The sequence below is a fragment of the Cryptomeria japonica genome, unplaced genomic scaffold, assembly GCF_030272615.1.
Source record: "Cryptomeria japonica unplaced genomic scaffold, Sugi_1.0 HiC_scaffold_69, whole genome shotgun sequence".
NCBI lineage: Eukaryota > Viridiplantae > Streptophyta > Pinopsida > Cupressales > Cupressaceae > Cryptomeria > Cryptomeria japonica.
In genome coordinates, this window is record NW_026728891.1 from 70,165 (window position 1) to 90,000 (window position 19,836).

The 19,836-nt window shown below is 60.2% G+C and overlaps 1 non-coding gene across 1 annotated transcript; it reads right to left on the bottom strand.

Annotated features, from left to right (window-relative positions):
- Window positions 1–7,804: 7,804 nt before the first annotated feature.
- LOC131863797 (5S ribosomal RNA) lies at window positions 7,805–7,923 on the bottom strand. The gene has a single exon (XR_009362691.1). It is a non-coding gene; the product is annotated as a 5S ribosomal RNA (ribosomal RNA).
- Window positions 7,924–19,836: the final 11,913 nt, after the last annotated feature.

A 19,836-nucleotide genomic window follows, 5' to 3' on the forward strand; every position in this document is an offset into this window, starting at 1 on the left:
GTTATGAGCTTGTCGCAGTGTGTACTTAGCAAACCGCGACCCACGTGCGAATCCACCCCGGCCACCCACCCCCGTCGAGGTGCACACCCTCCCTCGCGAAGTGCGCCCCGTTCGCCAAGTGTGAGCCCTGCCCGGGTGCGCGCACCTTGCTAGGGCGTCGGGTGTGCACCCGGCCCGGCCTACGTGCGTGCACCTGGAGGGGGCGTCGTGTGCGTGCAGTGTCCCGTCTGCAACGCGGTGCCCACACACCACCTCGGGCGCAACGACCTGCGCTCACATGTGGGCCGAGTGCACCTTGGTGCATGTTCGGGGCGCCTCGGGTGCACGCTCGATCTTGCCCCGGTGCACCAAGGCGCTCGGTTTGCCCCGGGTGCGCACTTGGTGCAAGGTGGGCACCCAAAATAGGGATCAAGCACCAAAACACAAGTTTCGGGATGCAAAATGGGACCCAAGGACCACAAATGCGTTCCAAGACCCATGATGGGTCCACGAGAACAAAAATGTGTTCCGAGACTTAATAAACAAATATTGGGTTTTAGGAGAAGAAACATGCTCTGATGCCCAAAACGAGAATCGACCCCGAAAAGGCCACAGGCCAAAAGTGGGATGCGAGACAAAAAAAAATGGGACCCGAGGACCAAAATTGGGTTCCCAGGTCGAAGACAGGGCAACCGGACAAGAAACGACCTCTAAGGCTCGAAATGAGTCCCGGCGACTAAAACTTGACAAGAAGCACCCATCAGGCACCCAACTCGACACCCATGGGATGCCGACCCACCCGGGCTTCCACCTAGCACACCTTGGCACCCACCCACCCTCGCACCCAACCTCGCACCCAACTTAGCACCTTTGAACCCACATTGGCACTCACCCTGACCCTGGCACCTTGGAACCCACATTGGCACTCACCTTGACCCTGGCACCCACCTTTGCACTCACCTTGGGACCCACCCTGGCTCCCACCTCGGCACCCACCCAGACACCCACCTTGGTTCCTTGGCACCCACCTTGGATCCTTGGCACCCACCCCGACACCCACCTTGGCACGCAACTTGGCTACTTGCCACCCATCTTGGCTCCTTGACGCCCACCCCGACAACCACCCCGTGACCTACCCTGGCTAGGGTTGGTGCACACCCACCCTGGTGCCCACCTTGGCACCCACCCTATGACCCACCTTGGCACGCACCTTAGTACCCACCCCGTTACCCACCCTAGGACCCACCCCGTGACCCACCTTGGCCAGGGTGGGTGCCTTGGTGCGCACAACTTGCCTGGGCTGCACACCAGGGCGGGCTCAAGATGGCACCCGCGTTCCGTTTTTTTCACTATCTTTCAAAACGGAAATTTTAAAATCTCATTTTTTTCTTTTTTTTGCCTTTTCTGGAAATTAGTGAAGGCAGCGCATCAAAGGTGCGCAATGCTGGTGCGAACCCGGGAGCGCTCCGATGTGTGCTCCAAGGTGCGGCGTGCACGAAGTCCGAGCCCGGTTTGCCCCGGGTGCGCACCTCGCGTGCACCTTCGCCGGGGTGAGCACCTTGGCTGGGTTGCGCGCCCTGGTGCGTACCAAGGAGCGCTCTGAAGTGTGCTCCAAGGTGCGGCGTGCACGAAGTCGGAGCCCGGTTTGCCCCGGGTGTGCACCTCGGGTGCGCACCTCGCGTGCACCTTCGCTGCGGTGGGCACCTTGGCTGGGTTGCGCGCCTTGGTGGGCACCATGCAGTGCACGAAGTCGGAGCCCGGTTTGCCCCGGGCGCGCACCTCCGCCAGGGTGGGCACCTTGGTGCGCACAACTTGCCTGGGCTGCGCACCAGGAAGGGCTCAAGATGGCACCCGCGTTCCGTTTTTTTCACTATCTTTCAGAACGGAAATTTTAAAATATCGTTTTTTTTTGCCTTTTCTGGAAATTAGTGAAGGCAGCGCATCAAAGGTGCGCAACGCTGGTGCGAACCTGGGAGCGCTCCGATGTGTGCTCCAAGGTGCGGCGTGCACAAAGTCGGAGCCCGGTTTGCCCCGGGTGCGCCCTGGTGGGCACCATGGTGCGCACCAAGGAGCGCTCCGAAGTGTGCTCCAAGGTGCGGCCTGCACGAAGTCGGAGCCCGGTTTGCCCCGGGTGTGCACCTCGGGTGGGCACCTTGGTGCGCATGCCTTGCCTGGGCTGCGCACCAGGGCGGGCTCAAGATGGCACCCGCGTTCCTTTTTTTTCACTATCTTTCAAAACGGAAATTTTAAAATCTCATTTTTTTTTGCCTTTTTCTGGAAATTAGTGAAGGCAGCGCATCAAAGGTGCGCACCTCGCTGCCCACCACGGTGCGCAACGCCGGTGGGCACCCGGGAGTGCTTCGAAGTGTGCTCCAAGGTGTTGCGTGCACGTTGTCGGAGCCCGGTTTGCCCCGGGTGCGCACCTCGCGTGCACCTTCGTCGGGGTGGGCACCTTGGCTTGGTTTGCCCCGGCTGCGCTCCGAAGCGGGGTTATTGGAGCGCCGCCTCTTTTTTTGTCGGAGCGTTTGGTGGGGTTTCTCGCATTGGCTCTTCCGAGGCCCGGTTGCCACCCTGGCGCGCACGAAGTCGGAAGTAGGGTTAATTGCCCGGGTGCGCACCTTTGCCAGGGTGGCACCTTACCTGGGCTGCGCACCAGGGCGGGCTCAAGATGGCACGCGCGTTCCGTTTTTTTCACTATCTTTCAAAACGGAAATTTTAAAATCTCCTTTTTTTTTTGCCTTTTCTGGAAATTAGTGAAGGCAGCGCATCAAAGGTGCGCACCTCGCTGCCCACCTTGGTGTGCTCTGAGGTGCGCACCCGGGAGCGCTACGAAGTGTGCTCCAAGGTGCGGCGTGCACGTTGTCGGAGCCCGGTTTGCCCCGGGTGCGCACCTCGCCTGCACCTTGGCCGGGGTGGGCACCTTGGCTGGGTTTGCCCAGGGTGCGCTCCGAAGCGGGGTTACTGGAGCGCCCCCTCTTTTTTTGTCAGAGAGTTTGGTGGGGTTTCTCGCATTGGCTCTTCCCAGGCCCGGTTGTTGGGTGCGCTCCCACCCTGGCGCGCGCGAAGTTGGAAGTTGGGTTAATTGCCCGGGCGCGCACCTTCGCCAGGGTGGGCACCTTGGTGCGCAAACCTTGGCTGGGCTGCGCACCAGGGCGGGCTCAAGATGGCACCAGCATTCCCTTTTTCTCACTATCTTTCAAAACGGAAATTTTAAAATCTCGTTTTTTTTTTGCCTTTTATGGAAATTAGTGAAGGCATCGCATCAAAGGTGCGCACCTCGCTGCCCACCTTGGTGTGCTCCGAGGTGCCCACCACGGTGCGCAACGCCGGTGCGAACCCGGGAGCGCCCCGATGTGTGCTCCAAGGTGCGGCGTGCACGAAGTCGGACCCCGGTTTGCCCCGGGTGCGCACCTCGCGTGCACCTTGGTGCGCACACCTTGGCTGGGTTGCGCGGCCTGGTGGGCACCATGGTGCGCACCAAGGAGCGCTCCGAAGTGTGCTCCAAGGTGCGGCGTGCACGAAGTCGGAGCCCGGTTTGCCCCGGGTGCGCACCTTCGCCGCGGTGGGCACCATGGCGTGCACGAAGTCGGAGCCCGGTTTGCCCCGGGTGCGCACCTCGCGTGCACCTTCGCCGGGGTGGGCACCTCGGCTGGGTTGCGCGCCCTGGTGCGCACCAAGGAGCGCTCTGAAGTGTGCTCCAAGGTGCGACGTGCACGAAGTCGGAGCCCGGTTTGCCCCGGGTGTGCACCTCGCGTGCACCTTCGCTGCGGTGGGCACCTTGGCTGGGTTGCGCGCCTTGGTGGGCACCATGCAGTGCACGAAGTCGGAGCCCGGTTTGCCCCGGGCGCGCACCTCCGCCAGGGTGGGCACCTTGGTGCGCACAACTTGCCTGGGCTGCGCACCAGGAAGGGCTCAAGATGGCACCCGCGTTCCGTTTTTTTCACTATCTTTCAGAACGGAAATTTTAAAATATCGTTTTTTTTTGCCTTTTCTGGAAATTAGTGAAGGCAGCGCATCAAAGGTGCGCAACGCTGGTGCGAACCTGGGAGCGCTCCGATGTGTGCTCCAAGGTGCGGCGTGCACGAAGTCGGACCCCGGTTTGCCCCGGGTGCGCACCTCGCGTGCACCTTGGTGCGCACACCTTGGCTGGGTTGCGCGCCCTGGTGGGCACCATGGTGCGCACCAAGGAGCGCTCCGAAGTGTGCTCCAAGGTGCGGCGTGCACGAAGTCGGAGCCCGGTTTGCCCCGGGTGCGCACCTCGCGTGCACCTTCGCCGCGGTGGGCACCATGGCGTGCACGAAGTCGGAGCCCGGTTTGCCCCGGGTGCGCACCTCGCGTGCACCTTCGCCGGGGTGGGCACCTTGGTGTGCAGACCTTGGCTGGGTTGCGCGCCCTGGTGGGCACCATGGTGCGCACCAAGGAGCGCTCCGAAGTGTGCTCCAAGGTGCGGCCTGCACGAAGTCGGAGCCCGGTTTGCCCCGGGTGTGCACCTCGGGTGGGCACCTTGGTGCGCATGCCTTGCCTGGGCTGCGCACCAGGGCGGGCTCAAGATGGCACCCGCGTTCCTTTTTTTTCACTATCTTTCAAAACGGAAATTTTAAAATCTCATTTTTTTTTGCCTTTTTCTGGAAATTAGTGAAGGCAGCGCATCAAAGGTGCGCACCTCGCTGCCCACCACGGTGCGCAACGCCGGTGGGCACCCGGGAGTGCTTCGAAGTGTGCTCCAAGGTGCTGCGTGCACGTTGTCGGAGCCCGGTTTGCCCCGGGTGCGCACCTCGCGTGCACCTTCGTCGGGGTGGGCACCTTGGCTGGGTTTGCCCCGGCTGCGCTCCGAAGCGGGGTTATTGGAGCGCCGCCTCTTTTTTTGTCGGAGCGTTTGGTGGGGTTTCTCGCATTGGCTCTTCCGAGGCCCGGTTGCCACCCTGGCGCGCACGAAGTCGGAAGTAGGGTTAATTGCCCGGGTGCGCACCTTTGCCAGGGTGGGCACCTTACCTGGGCTGCGCACCAGGGCGGGCTCAAGATGGCACGCGCGTTCCGTTTTTTTCACTATCTTTCAAAACGGAAATTTTAAAATCTCCTTTTTTTTTTGCCTTTTCTGGAAATTAGTGAAGGCAGCGCATCAAAGGTGCGCACCTCGCTGCCCACCTTGGTGTGCTCTGAGGTGCGCACCCGGGAGCGCTACGAAGTGTGCTCCAAGGTGCGGCGTGCACGTTGTCGGAGCCCGGTTTGCCCCGGGTGCGCACCTCGCCTGCACCTTGGCCGGGGTGGGCACCTTGGCTGGGTTTGCCCAGGGTGCGCTCCGAAGCGGGGTTACTGGAGCGCCCCCTCTTTTTTTGTCAGAGCGTTTGGTGGGGTTTCTCGCATTGGCTCTTCCCAGGCCCGGTTGTTGGGTGCGCTCCCACCCTGGCGCGCGCGAAGTTGGAAGTTGGGTTAATTGCCCGGGCGCGCACCTTCGCCAGGGTGGGCACCTTGGTGCGCACACCTTGGCTGGGCTGCGCACCAGGGCGGGCTCAAGATGGCACCAGCATTCCCTTTTTCTCACTATCTTTCAAAACGGAAATTTTAAAATCTCGTTTTTTTTTTGCCTTTTATGGAAATTAGTGAAGGCATCGCATCAAAGGTGCGCACCTCGCTGCCCACCTTGGTGTGCTCCGAGGTGCCCACCACGGTGCGCAACGCCGGTGCGAACCCGGGAGCGCCCCGATGTGTGCTCCAAGGTGCGGCGTGCACGAAGTCGGACCCCGGTTTGCCCCGGGTGCGCACCTCGCGTGCACCTTGGTGCGCACACCTTGGCTGGGTTGCGCGGCCTGGTGGGCACCATGGTGCGCACCAAGGAGCGCTCCGAAGTGTGCTCCAAGGTGCGGCGTGCACGAAGTCGGAGCCCGGTTTGCCCCGGGTACGCACCTCGCGTGCACCTTCGCCGGGGTGGGCACCTCGGCTGGGTTGCGCGCCCTGGTGCGCACCAAGGAGCGCTCCGAAGTGTGCTCCAAGGTGCGGCGTGCACGAAGTCGGAGCCCGGTTTGCCCCGGGTGCGCACCTTCGCCGCGGTGCGCACCATGGCGTGCACGAAGTCGGAGCCCGGTTTGCCCCGGGTGCGCACCTCGCGTGCACCTTCGGCGGGGTTGCGCGCCCTGGTGGGCACCATGGTGCGCACCAAGGAGCGCTCCGAAGTGTGCTCCAAGGTGCGGCGTGCACGAAGTCGGAGCCCGGTTTGCCCCGGGTGCGCACCTCGCGTGCACCTTCGGCGGGGTTGCGCGCCCTGGTGGGCACCATGGTGCGCACCAAGGAGCGCTCCGAAGTGTGCTCCAAGGTGCGGCGTGCACGAAGTCGGAGCCCGGTTTGCCCCGGGTGCGCACCTCGCGTGCACCTTCGCCGCGGTGGGCACCATGGCGTGCACGAAGTCGGAGCCCGGTTTGCCCCGGGTGCGCACCTCGCGTGCACCTTCGCCGGGGTGGGCACCTCGGCTGGGTTGCGCGCCCTGGTGCGCACCAAGGAGCGCTCCGAAGTGTGCTCCAAGGTGCGGCGTGCACGAAGTCGGAGCCCGGTTTGCCCCGGGTGCGCACCTCGCGTGCACCTTCGCCAGGGTGGGCACCTCGGTGCGCACACCTTCTCAATGTTTTCTTGCCTTTTCTGGAAATTGGTGAAGGCAGCGCATCAAAGGTGCGCACCTCGGTGTGCTCCGAGGTGCGAACCCGAGAGCGCTCCGAGGTGCCCACGAAGTCGAAAGTCGGGTTAATTGCATTGTTTTCCCCGGGTGCGCTCCGAGGTGCGCAACATCGGCGCGCACCAAGGAGGGCTCCGAAGTGTGCTCCAAGGTGCGCACGATGGCGTGCACCTCTGGTGCGCACGATTCGGAGCTCGGTTTGACCGGGGTGCGCACACCTTGGCTGGGTTGCGCACCTTTTGTGCGCTCCAAGGTGCGCACGAAGTCGGAGCTCGGTTTGCCCCGGGTGCGCACCTTCGCCAGGGTGCGCACCTTGATGCGCACGCCTTGGCTGGGCTGCGCACCTTGGTGGGCGCCATGGTGCGCACCTTTCGTGCGCTCCAAGGTGCGCACGAAGTCGGAGCTCGGTTTGCCCCGGGTGCGCACCTTGGTGGGCGCCATGGTGCACTCCGAGGTGCCCAAGATTGGTGCGCACCAAGGAGCGCTCCGAAGTGCGCTCCAAGGTGCGCGCGAAGTCGAAAGTTGGGTTAATTGTCCGGTTTGCCTCGGGTGCGCACCTTGCGTGCACCTTCGCCAGGGTGGGCGCCTTGGTGCGCACACCTTGGCTGGGCTGCGCACACCTTGGCACCCGCGTTTCCTTCATTTTAAATTTTTTTTTTTTACAATCTCTCAAGTGGGAAATTCTATAATCTCAACTTTTTTTGCCTTTTCAGGAAACTTTTGAATGGAGCGCATCATTGGTGCGCTCCGAAGTGTGCTCCAAAGCTCTCTCCAGCTGCGTGCACCTGCCCCGGCCGCGCACCCGGCCCCGCCCAGCTTCGCTCACCTGTCCCGGGCGTCTGGTGCGGAACCTTAGAGTAAGAAACATCACCGTGCACCTTGGCCAACGTGCGCGACTCGACCGAGCGCGCACTGGCCGAGGTGCACACCGATTTCACCTGGGTGCGCGCGCAGCACCTCGGGCGCACCGGGGTGCGCGCACAACGCCCGGGTTGCACCGTGGCCTGTGTGCTCGGGGCGCCTCGGGTGCGCGCTCGGTGTCGCCCCCGCGCGCGCGGTAGTGCGGGCAGCGCACCCCGGCCCGGCCCGGCCCCGACGAGAACGCAAACGGGCAAAAGGTTTATTCAAATAGCATTGCGACGCCCGGCGAAAAACTAAAAAAGGGTGCAACACCGGGACTTCCCGGGAGGTCACCCATCCCAGTACTACTCCGGCCCAAGCGCGCTTAACTGCGGAGTTCTGATGGGATCCGGTGCACTAACGCTGGTATGATCGCACCCGTTATGAGCTTGTCGCAGTGTGTACTTAGCAAACCGCGACCCACGTGCGAATCCACCCCGGCCACCCACCCCCGTCGAGGTGCACACCCTCCCTCGCGAAGTGCGCCCCGTTCGCCAAGTGTGAGCCCTGCCCGGGTGCGCGCACCTTGCTAGGGCGTCGGGTGTGCACCCGGCCCGGCCTACGTGCGTGCACCTGGAGGGGGCGTCGTGTGCGTGCAGTGTCCCGTCTGCAACGCGGTGCCCACACACCACCTCGGGCGCAACGACCTGCGCTCACATGTGGGCCGAGTGCACCTTGGTGCATGTTCGGGGCGCCTCGGGTGCACGCTCGATCTTGCCCCGGTGCACCAAGGCGCTCGGTTTGCCCCGGGTGCGCACTTGGTGCAAGGTGGGCACCCAAAATAGGGATCAAGCACCAAAACACAAGTTTCGGGATGCAAAATGGGACCCAAGGACCACAAATGCGTTCCAAGACCCATGATGGGTCCACGAGAACAAAAATGTGTTCCGAGACTTAATAAACAAATATTGGGTTTTAGGAGAAGAAACATGCTCTGATGCCCAAAACGAGAATCGACCCCGAAAAGGCCACAGGCCAAAAGTGGGATGCGAGACAAAAAAAAATGGGACCCGAGGACCAAAATTGGGTTCCCAGGTCGAAGACAGGGCAACCGGACAAGAAACGACCTCTAAGGCTCGAAATGAGTCCCGGCGACTAAAACTTGACAAGAAGCACCCATCAGGCACCCAACTCGACACCCATGGGATGCCGACCCACCCGGGCTTCCACCTAGCACACCTTGGCACCCACCCACCCTCGCACCCAACCTCGCACCCAACTTAGCACCTTTGAACCCACATTGGCACTCACCCTGACCCTGGCACCTTGGAACCCACATTGGCACTCACCTTGACCCTGGCACCCACCTTTGCACTCACCTTGGGACCCACCCTGGCTCCCACCTCGGCACCCACCCAGACACCCACCTTGGTTCCTTGGCACCCACCTTGGATCCTTGGCACCCACCCCGACACCCACCTTGGCACGCAACTTGGCTACTTGCCACCCACCTTGGCTCCTTGACGCCCACCCCGACAACCACCCCGTGACCTACCCTGGCTAGGGTTGGTGCACACCCACCCTGGTGCCCACCTTGGCACCCACCCTATGACCCACCTTGGCACGCACCTTAGTACCCACCCCGTTACCCACCCTAGGACCCACCCCGTGACCCACCTTGGCCAGGGTGGGTGCACCCACCCTGGTGCCCACCTTGGCACCCACCCATCCTAGCACCCAGCCTGTGACCGGGCTTGGAACCCAACCTTGCACCCGCACCCGTCTTGGCCAGTGTGGGTGCGCACCCATCCTGGCACCCACGTTGTGACACACCCTTTAACCCACGCACCCTAGCACCCACGTTGGCACCCACCTTGGAACCCAACCTAGCAACTTGGCACCCACCCCGTGACCCACCTTGGCATCCACCATAGCAGTCGCCGACTTGGCACCCACCTCGGCACCCACCTTGACACTTGTGGACCCACCTTGCCACTCACCCTAGCATCGACCCATCCTAGCACCCACCCTGGCACCTTTGCACCCTAGCACTCACCCATCCTAGCACCTAACCTGTGACCCACCTTGACACTCACCCTCGCACCCACCTTGGAACCCAACCTAGCACCCACCCACCCTGACACCAACCCTAGCACCTACCCACCCTTGCACCCACCCTGTGACCCATCTTGGCACCCACCCATCCTACCACTCAACCTATCACCCACCTTCTCACCCACCTTGGCATCCACCTTAGCACCCACCCACACTGGCACCTTGGCACCCACCTCGGGCAAGGTGGGTGCACACCCACCCTGGCACCCAATTTAGAACCCACCGAGCATGTTACCCACCTTGGCACCCACATTGCAGCCCACCCTAGTACCCACCCTATGACCCACATTGGCATCCACACCCTAGCACCCAGGCACCTCGACACCCGCCTTGACACCCACCCTAGCACTGAACCTGTGACCCACCTTGGAACTCACCCTAGAACCCACCCACCCTGTGAACCACCTTGGCATCCACCTTAGCACCCACCCACCTTGGCACCCACTCTAGCACTCACCCATCCTAACACCCAACTTGTTACCCACCTTGGCACCCGCCCTCGCGTCCACCTTGAAACCCACCCTAGCACCCACCCACGCAGGAGCCCACCTTGGCACCCAACCTAACACCCACGCATCCTGGCACCCAACTTGTGACCCACCTTGGAACCCACCCTAGTACCCACCTTTGAACCCACTATATCACCAACCCACCTTGGCACCCACCCTATGACCCTCTTTGGAATCCACCCTAGCACGCACCCACCCTGGCACCCACCATGGAGCGCACCCTAGCACCCACCCACCTCGGCACGCACCTCAACACCCACCTTGGTGTGCGCACTGCGCCAACCTCTCAAAGACCCTATGTGGTGCGCTCCAAAGTGTACACCTTTGGTGCGCTCCAAGGTGCGCACCTTTGGTGCACACCGAGGTGCACACCAAAGTGTGCACCGAGGTGAGCACCAAAGTGCACTCCAGGGTGCACACCAAGGCGTGCACCTTTGGTGCGGTCAATGCAAACGAATTCGGAAGTTGGGGTCGATGTCCTAATCGCTGCTGCAGACTACACGTATGAGAATCGGACAAATAGCTTTATATAGGGGAGGTGTTGCGTTTGATGGGTCGACTCCCCTGGTTGTGTGCACTGCACCAACTTCAAAGACCCTGTCTTGTTTAAGAAGTCAAAAGTTGGGGTGGATGTCCTAATCATTGCTGCAGTCTACGCATGTATGAGAATCAGACAAATAGCTTATATAGGGGAGGTGTTGCATTCGGTGGGTTGACTCCCCTGGTTGTGCGCACTGCGCCAACCTCAAAGACCCCGCATAGCAGAAGAAGTCGGAAGTCGGATTTTGGTGAGCACCAAGGCGTGCACCTTTGGTGCGGTCAACGCAGACGAATTCAGAAGTTGGGGTGGATGTCCTAATCGTTGTTGCAGGCTACACATGTATGAGAATCAGACAAATAGCTTATATAGGGGAGGTGTTGGGTTTGATGGGTCAACTCCCTTGGTTGTGCGCATTACGCCAACCTCAAAGACCTTGTTTTCGTTAAGAAGTCAAAAGTTGGGGTCAATGTCCTAATGGCTCCTGCAGGCTACACATGTATGAGAATCGGACAAATAGCTTATATAGGGGAGGTGTTGGGTTTGATGGGTCGACTCCCCTGGTTGTGCGCATTACGTCAACCTCAAAGACCTTGTTTTCGTTAAGAAGTCAAAAGTTGGGGTCGATGTCCTAATTGCTCCTGTAGACTACACATGTATGAGAATCAGACAAATAGCTTATATAGGGGAGGTGTTGGGTTTGATGGGTTGACTCCCCTAGTTGTTCGCATTACACCAACCTCAAAGACCTTGTTTTCGTTTAGAAGCCGAAAGTTGGGGTCGATGCCCTAATTGCTCCTGCAGGCTACGCATGTATGAGAATCAGACAAATAGCTTATATAGGGGAGGTGTTGGGTTTGATGGGTCGACTCCCCTGGTTGTGCGCATTGCGCCAACCTCAAAGACCCTGCATTGCGGATGAAGTCGAAAGTCAGAGTTTGGTGTGCTACAAGGTGTGGTCGAAGGTGCTCACCTAGGTGTGCACCTTTGGAGCACAGGAAAAGTGCCCTCCAAAAGTGCGCACCTTTGGAGTGCACAAAAGTGCCCTCCAAAAGTGCGCACCTTTGGAGCGCAGAAAAGTGCCCTCCAAAAAGTGCCCTCCAAAAGTGCGCACCTTTGGAGCGCAGAAAAGTGCCCTCCAAAAAGTGCCCTCCAAAAGTGCGCACCTTTGGAGCGCAGAAAAGTGCCCTCCAAAAAGTGCCCTCCAAAAGTGCGCACCTTTGGAGCGCAGAAAAGTGCCCTCCAAAAAGTGCCCTCCAAAAGTGCGCACCTTTGGAGCGCAGAAAAGTGCCCTCCAAAAAGTGCCCTCCAAAAGTGCGCACCTTTGGAGCGCAGAAAAGTGCCCTCCAAAAAGTGCCCTCCAAAAGTGCGCACCTTTGGAGCGCAGAAAAGTGCCCTCCAAAAAGTGCCCTCCAAAAGTGCGCACCTTTGGAGCGCAGAAAAGTGCCCTCCAAAAAGTGCCCTCCAAAAGTGCGCACCTTTGGAGCGCAGAAAAGTGCCCTCCAAAAAGTGCCCTCCAAAAGTGCGCACCTTTGGAGCGCAGAAAAGTGCCCTCCAAAAAGTGCCCTCCAAAAGTGCGCACCTTTGGAGCGCAGAAAAGTGCCCTCCAAAAAGTGCCCTCCAAAAGTGCGCACCTTTGGAGCGCAGAAAAGTGCCCTCCAAAAGTGCGCACCTTTGGAGCGCACAAAAGTGCCCTCCAAAAGTGCGCACTTTTGGTGCGCACCAAGGCGCTGGTTCGGTCGTTGCAGGCGAGTTCGGAAGTTGGGGTCGATGTCCTGAGCGGAGGTGCAAACTACACAGGTGTCGGAATCGGACAAATAGCTTATATAGGGGAGGTGTATGCTTCGATGGGTCGACTCCCCAGGTTGAGCGCACCGCGCCAACCTCAAAGACCCTACGGTATGGATGAAGTCGGAAGTTGGGTCCGATGACCGATTCGATTAGTAGGTATGCTCATGAGGTCGGAATTTGGGTCCGATGACCTGCCATGTGCAGGAAGGCGAATGTTGACACTGTGCGTTGCAAGGTGCACACCAAGGCGCTGGTGCGGTCTTTTTAGTCGAGTTCGGAAGTTGGGGTCGATGTCCTGATCGGAGGTGCAAGCTACACAGGTGTGGGAATCGGACAAATAGCTTATATAGGGGAGGTGTATGCTTCGTTGGGTCGACTCCCCGGGTTGAGCGCACCGCGCCAACCTCAAAGACCCTACGGTATGGATGAAGTCGGAAGTTGGGTCCGATGACCGATTCGATATGTAGGCATACTCGCGAGGTCGGAATTTGGGTCCGATGACCTGCCACGTGCAGGAAGGCGAATGTTGGCACTGTGCGTTGCAAGGTGCGCACCAAGGCGCTGGTTCGGTCGTTGGAGGCGAGTTCGGAAGTTGGGGTCGATGTCTTGATCGGAGGTGCAAACTACACAGGTGTGGGAATCGGACAAATAGCTTATATAGGGGAGGTGTATGCTTCGTTGGGTCGACTCCCCGGGTTGAGCGCACCGCGCCAACCTCAAAGACCCTACGGTATGGATGAAGTCGGAAGTTGGGTCCGATGACCGATTCGATATGTAGGCATACTCGCGAGGTCGGAATTTGGGTCCGATGACCTGCCATGTGCAGGAAGGCGAATGTTGGGACTGTGCGTCGCAAGGTGCGCACCAAGGCGCTGGTGCCGTCGTTGCAGTCGAGTTCGGAAGTTGGGGTCGATGTCCTGGTCAGAGGTGCAAACTACACAGGTGTGGGAATCGGACAAATAGCTTATATAGGGGAGGTGTATGCTTCGATGGGTCGACTCCCTGGGTTGAGCGCACCGCGCCAACCTCAAAGACCCTACAGTATGGATGAAGTCGGAAGTTGGGTCCGATGACCGATTCGATACGTAGGCATATTGGCGAGGTCTGAATTTGTGTCCGATGACCTGCCATGCGCAGGAAGGCGGAATTTGGGTCCGATGACCGAGTTGATGGCGTGCCATGCGCAGAAAGGCGGAATTTGGGTCCGATGACCGAGTTGATGTTGATGGCCCGCCATGCACAGGAAGGCGGAATTTGGGTCCGATGACCGATTTGAAGGCGTGCCATACGCAAAAAGGCGGAGTTTGGGTCCGATGACCGAGTTGATATTGATGGCCCGCCATGCGCAGGAAGGCGGAATTTGGGTCCGATGACCTGACATACGCATGGAGTCCGACTCGGGGGCCGATGTTCGATTCGATGACTTGCATTGTGGGTAAAGTCGGAAGTTGTGGTCTTTGACCCGATTCGATGACCAGACTTCGGCTGCTTGAGAATCGGACAAATAACTTATATAGGGGAGGTAGTGTTCTCGAGCATCCTCCCCCCGTGCCCGTTTATGTCGATTGATGCTGGTGCTCGACTGGTTGGAGCGCTCGGATGCAAAAATCTTGCACCAGGATTTATCGATTGTGATGGACACGGCAAGTCTCCTGATTGCTATGCAGGAGCTCATCGTGAATCTCTATGCGGCCTTGGTATGGACTCGACCTGCGGAATGGTTCGGCAATGGTAGTCGCTCCAACACGTCCTTGCAATGGCCACAGAGGTGATTCGACTAGAGCTCCAGTCTAGCTTTTGGGTTGCTTGGCGGACTGGTATAGCCGCGATCGAGTTCCGGCCATGAACGTTTTAGATAGCTCTTGGGCTTTCTGGGACGGAAGTCGGAAGTTTGGGCTGTTGTCCGATTTGATGACCATTCTTCGGATGTGTGAGAATCGGACAAATAACTTATATAGGGGACTGTGTTGTCTCACGCAGCCCCCTCCGTGCCCCTCTATCTCGACCGATGTTGGTGCTTGAAAGGGTTGGGATCGCTCGGATTTATAAACGTGCACCACCATTTGTCGAGTGTGAGGGACGCGGCAGGTCTCCTAAATGCTATGCGGGCGCTCTCTGAGAATCTCTATCCGGCCTCGACACAGACTAGTCTTGCTGAATGGTTTGGCACTGGTAGTCGATCCAACACGTCGTTGTTGTGGCCGCCTAGGCGATTCGATTCGAGCCCCCGTCTAGCTTTTGGGTTGCTTGGCGGATTTTGCCCTATCCGCAAGTGAGCTCGGTCCCTAAACGTTCGAGAAACCCGATTGCTATGCGCCGACTCTCTTTCTTGCGAGCCTCCATCTAGCTTTTGGGTCTCTACGGAACGGAAGTCGGAATCTGGGACCGTTGTTTGATTCGACGAGGCAGACTACGGTTGTGCGAGAATCGGACAAATAACTTATATAGGGGAGGTGTTGACTGGAGCATTCTCCCCCGTGCCCCTCTAACTCGACCAATGCTGGCGCTCGAACGGTGGTAGCGCTCGGATTTTCATTGAGCGCCAGCATTGGTCGATTTAGAGGGGCATGCGAGATTCCCGAATGCTATGCGAGGGCTCTAACGGAAATGTCTATTGGTTTCGGTATGGATGCAATTGCGAGTGGTTCGGCAAAGGTAGTCGTTCCGATGCGTCCATGTCGTGGCCAAATCGATAATTCGATTTGAGCCCTCGTATAGCATTTGGGTCTCTCGATGTGATTCCGCATTCCAGTCCCTTTGGGCACTGCTTGAGCCGCATCCCAGGGGGTTCCCTTCCCAATAATCTGCCTCGCAACCCGATTGCTATGCGGTGAGGCTCCTCGGCCGCCTCGGAACTATCTGTGTATCAGACGCATCGCGGGATAAGGGGTTGGCAACGGTAGTCGCCCCAAGCGCGTCCGATGCTTGGACCATTCCGAGGCGGCCCTGAAGCCTCTTCCGTCTAGCCGTTGGGTCCTTCTCGCCGCATCCCTCGCCTCGCACCCCGATTGCTATGCGGTGAGGCTCCTCGGCCGCCTCGGAACTATCTGTGTATCGGACGCGTCGCGGGATAAGGGGTTGTCACTGGTAGTCGCCCCAAGCGCGTCCGATGCTTGGACCATTCCGAGGCGGCCCTGAAGCCTCTTCCGTCTAGCCGTTGGGTCCTTCTCGCCGCATCCCTCGCCTCGCACCCCGATTGCTATGCGGTGAGGCTCCTCGGCCGCCTCGGAACTATCTGTGTATCGGACGCGTCGCGGGATAAGGGGTTGTCATTGGTAGTCGCCCCAAGCGCGTCCGATGCTTGGACCATTCCGAGGCGGCCCTGAAGCCTCTTCCGTCTAGCCGTTGGGTCCTTCTCGCCGCATCCCTCGCCTCGCACCCCGATTGCTATGCGGTGAGGCTCCTCGGCCGCCTCGGAACTATCTGTGTATCGGACGCGTCGCGGGATAAGGGGTTGTCACTGGTAGTCGCCCCAAGCGCGTCCGATGCTTGGACCATTCCGAGGCGGCCCTGAAGCCTCTTCCGTCTAGCCGTTGGGTCCTTCTCGCCGCATCCCTCGCCTCGCACCCCGATTGCTATGCGGTGAGGCTCCTCGGCCGCCTCGGAACTATCTATGTATCGGACGCGTCGCGGGATAAGGGGTTGTCACTGGTAGTCGCCCCAAGCGCGTTCGATGCTTGGACCATTCCGAGGCGGCCCTGAAGCCTCTTCCGTCTAGCCGTTGGGTCCTTCTCGCCGCATCCCTCGCCTCGCACCCCGATTGCTATGCGGTGAGGCTCCTCGGCCGCCTTGGAACTATCTGTGTATCGGACGCGTCGCGGGATAAGGGGTTGTCACTGGTAGTCGCCCCAAGCGCGTCCGATGCTTGGACCATTCCGAGGCGGACCCGAAGCCTCTTCCGTCTAGCCGTTGGGTCCTTCTCGCCGCATCCTTCGCCTCGCACCCCGATTGCTATGCGGTGAGGCTCCTCGGCCGCCTCGGAACTATCTGTGTATCGGACGCGTCGCGGGATAAGGGGTTGTCACTGGTAGTCGCCCCAAGCGCGTCCGATGCTTGGACCATTCCGAGGCGGACCCGAAGCCTCTTCCGTCTAGCCGTTGGGTCCTTCTCGCCGCATCCCTCGCCTCGCACCCCGATTGCTATGCGGTGAGGCTCCTCGGCCGCCTTGGAACTATCTGTGTATCGGACGCGTCGCGGGATAAGGGGTTGTCACTGGTAGTCGCCCCAAGCGCGTCCGATGCTTGGACCATTCCGAGGCGGACCCGAAGCCTCTTCCGTCTAGCCGTTGGGTCCTTCTCGCCGCATCCCTCGCCTCGCACCCCGATTGCTATGCGGTGAGGCTCCTCGGCCGCCTTGGAACTATCTGTGTATCGGACGCGTCGCGGGATAAGGGGTTGTCACTGGTAGTCGCCCCAAGCGCGTCCGATGCTTGGACCATTCCGAGGCGGACCCGAAGCCTCTTCCGTCTAGCCGTTGGGTCCTTCTCGCCGCATCCCTCGCCTCGCACCCCGATTGCTATGCGGTGAGGCTCCTCGGCCGCCTTGGAACTATCTGTGTATCGGACGCGTCGCGGGATAAGGGGTTGTCACTGGTAGTCGCCCCAAGCGCGTCCGATGCTTGGACCATTCCGAGGCGGCCCCGAAGCCTCTTCCGTGTAGCCGTTGGGTCGTTCTCGCCGCATCCCTCGCCTCGCACCCCGATTGCTATGCGGTGAGGCTCCTCGGCCGCCTTGGAACTATCTGTGTATCGGACGCGTCGTGGGATAAGGGGTTGTCACTGGTAGTCGCCCCAAGCGCGTCCGATGCTTGGACCATTCCGAGGCGGCCCCGAAGCCTCTTCCGTGTAGCCGTTGGGTCCTTCTCGCCGCATCCCTCGCCTCGCACCCCGATTGCTATGCGGTGAGGCTCCTCGGCCGCCTTGGAACTATCTGTGTATCGGACGCGTCGCGGGATAAGGGGTTGTCACTGGTAGTCGCCCCAAGCGCGTCCGATGCTTGGACCATTCCGAGGCGGACCTGAAGCCTCTTCCCTCTAGCCGTTGGGGCTTTCTCGCCGCATCCCTCGCCTCGCACCCTGATTGCTATGCTGTGAGGCTCCTCGGCCGCCTTGGAACTATCTGTGTATCGGACGCATCGCGGGATAAGGGGTTGGCAGTGGTAGTCGCCCCAAGCGCATCCGATGCTTGGACCATTCCGAGGCGGCCCTGCAGCCTCTTCCGTCTAGCCGTTGGGGCCATCTCGCCGCATCCCCCACCTCGCACCACGATTGCTATGCGGTGAGGCTCCTTGGCCGCCTCGGAACTATCTGTGTATCGGACGCATCGCGGGATAAGGGGTTGTCACTGGTAGTCGCCCCAAGCGCGTCCGATGCTTGGACTATTCCGAGGCGGCCCTGCAGCCTCTTCCGTCTAGCCGTTGGGGCCATCTCGCTGCATCCCCCACCTCCTCGGCCGCCTCGGAACTATCTGTGTATCGGACGCATCGCGGGATAAGGGGTTGGCAGTGGTAGTCGCCCCAAGCGCGTCCGATGCTTGGACTATTCCGAGGCAGCCCTGCAGCCTCTTCCGTCTAGCCTTTGGGGCCATCTCGCCGCATCCCTCGCCTCGCACCCCGATTGCTATGCGGTGAGGCTCCTCGGCCGCCTGGGAACTATCTTCGTATCGGACGCATCGCGGGATAAGGGGTTGTCACTGGTAGTCGCCCCAAGCGCGTCCGATGCTTGGACTATTCCGAGGCGGCCCTGTGGCCTCTTCCGTCTAGCCGTTGGGGCCATCTCGCCGCATCCCCCACCTCGCACCCCGATTGCTATGCGGTGAGGCTCTTCGGCCGCCTTGGAACTATCTTCGTATCGGACGCATCGCGGGATAAGGGGTTGTCACTGGTAGTGGCCCCAAGCGCCTCCGATGCTTGGACTATTCCGAGGCGGCCCTGCAGCCTCTTCCGTCTAGCCGTTGGGGCCATCTCGCCGCATCCCCCACCTCGCACCCCGATTGCTATGCGGTGAGGCTCCTCGGCCGCCTTGGAACTATCTTCGTATCGGACGCATCGCGGGATAAGGGGTTGTCACTGGTAGTCGCCCCAAGCGCGTCCGATGCTTGGACTATTCCGACGCGGCCCTGTGGCCTCTTCCGTCTAGCCGTTGGGGCCATCTCGCCGCATCCCCCACCTCGCACCCCGATTGCTATGCGGTGAGGCTCCTCGGCCGCCTTGGAACCATCTTCGTATCGGACGCATCGCGGGATAGGGGGCTGTCACTGGTAGTCGCCCCAAGCGTGTCCGATGCTTGGACCATTCCTAGGCGGCCCTGAAGCCTCTTCCGTCTAGCCGTTGGGGCCTTCCCGCCCCATCCCTCGCCTCGCACCCCCGATTGCTATGCGGTGAGGCTCCTCGGCCGCCTTGGAACCATCTGTGTATCGGACGCATCGCGGGATAAGGGGTTGGCACTGGCAGTCGCCCCAAGCGCGTCCGATGCTTGGACCATTCCGAGGTGGCCCTGAAGCCTCTTCCGTCTAGCCGTTGGGGCCTTCCCGCCCCATCCCTCGCCTCGCACCCCGATTGATATGCGGTGAGGCTCCTCGGCCGCCTTGGAACTATCTGTGTATCGGACGCATCGCGGGATAAGGGGTTGGCACTGGTAGTCGTCCCAATCGCATCCGATGCTTGGACCATTCCGAGGCGGCCCTGCAGCCTCTTCCGTTTAGCCGTCGGGGCCTTCCCGCCGCATCCCTCGCCTCGCATCCCGATTCCTATGCGGTGAGTCTTCTCGGCCGCCGCGGAACTATACCTGTTATTGCTACTGCATCCTTCGGCTGGTAACCTCCTCTGCCGCCTTGGAACGTTCTCTTTGTCGGACGCGTCGCGGGATAAGGGGTTGGCACTGGTAGTCGCCCCAAGCGCGCCCGATGCATAGACCGCTCCGAGTCGACCTTGCTTTCAGCCTCTCACATGCATAGACCTCTCTGAGTCGACCCTGCAGCCTCTCACGTTTAGCCTTTGGAATCTCGCCTCACAACATGATTGCTATCCTTGATGCATCCCTTGCCTCGAGCCCTGATTGCTTTCTTGGCTGCATCCCTCCTCTCCTCACAGCCCGGTTGTCATCACTGCTTCATCCGTCGCTTCATGCATTCTGGCTGCTGGGCCCTTCCCACCGCACACCTCGATTGCTATCTCTTCTGCATCACACACCCCGATTGCTATCTCTGCTACATCCCTCGGCTCTCACTTCTGCATCCTTCGCCTCACACCTCGATTGCTATCAATGCTGCATCCGTAACCTCACACCCCGATTGCTATGCGGGGAGGCTCCTTGGCCGCCTTGGAAATTTCTGTGTGTCGGACGCACCGCGGGATAAGGGGTTGGCACTGGTAGTCGCCCCAAGTGCGCCCGATTCTTAGACCG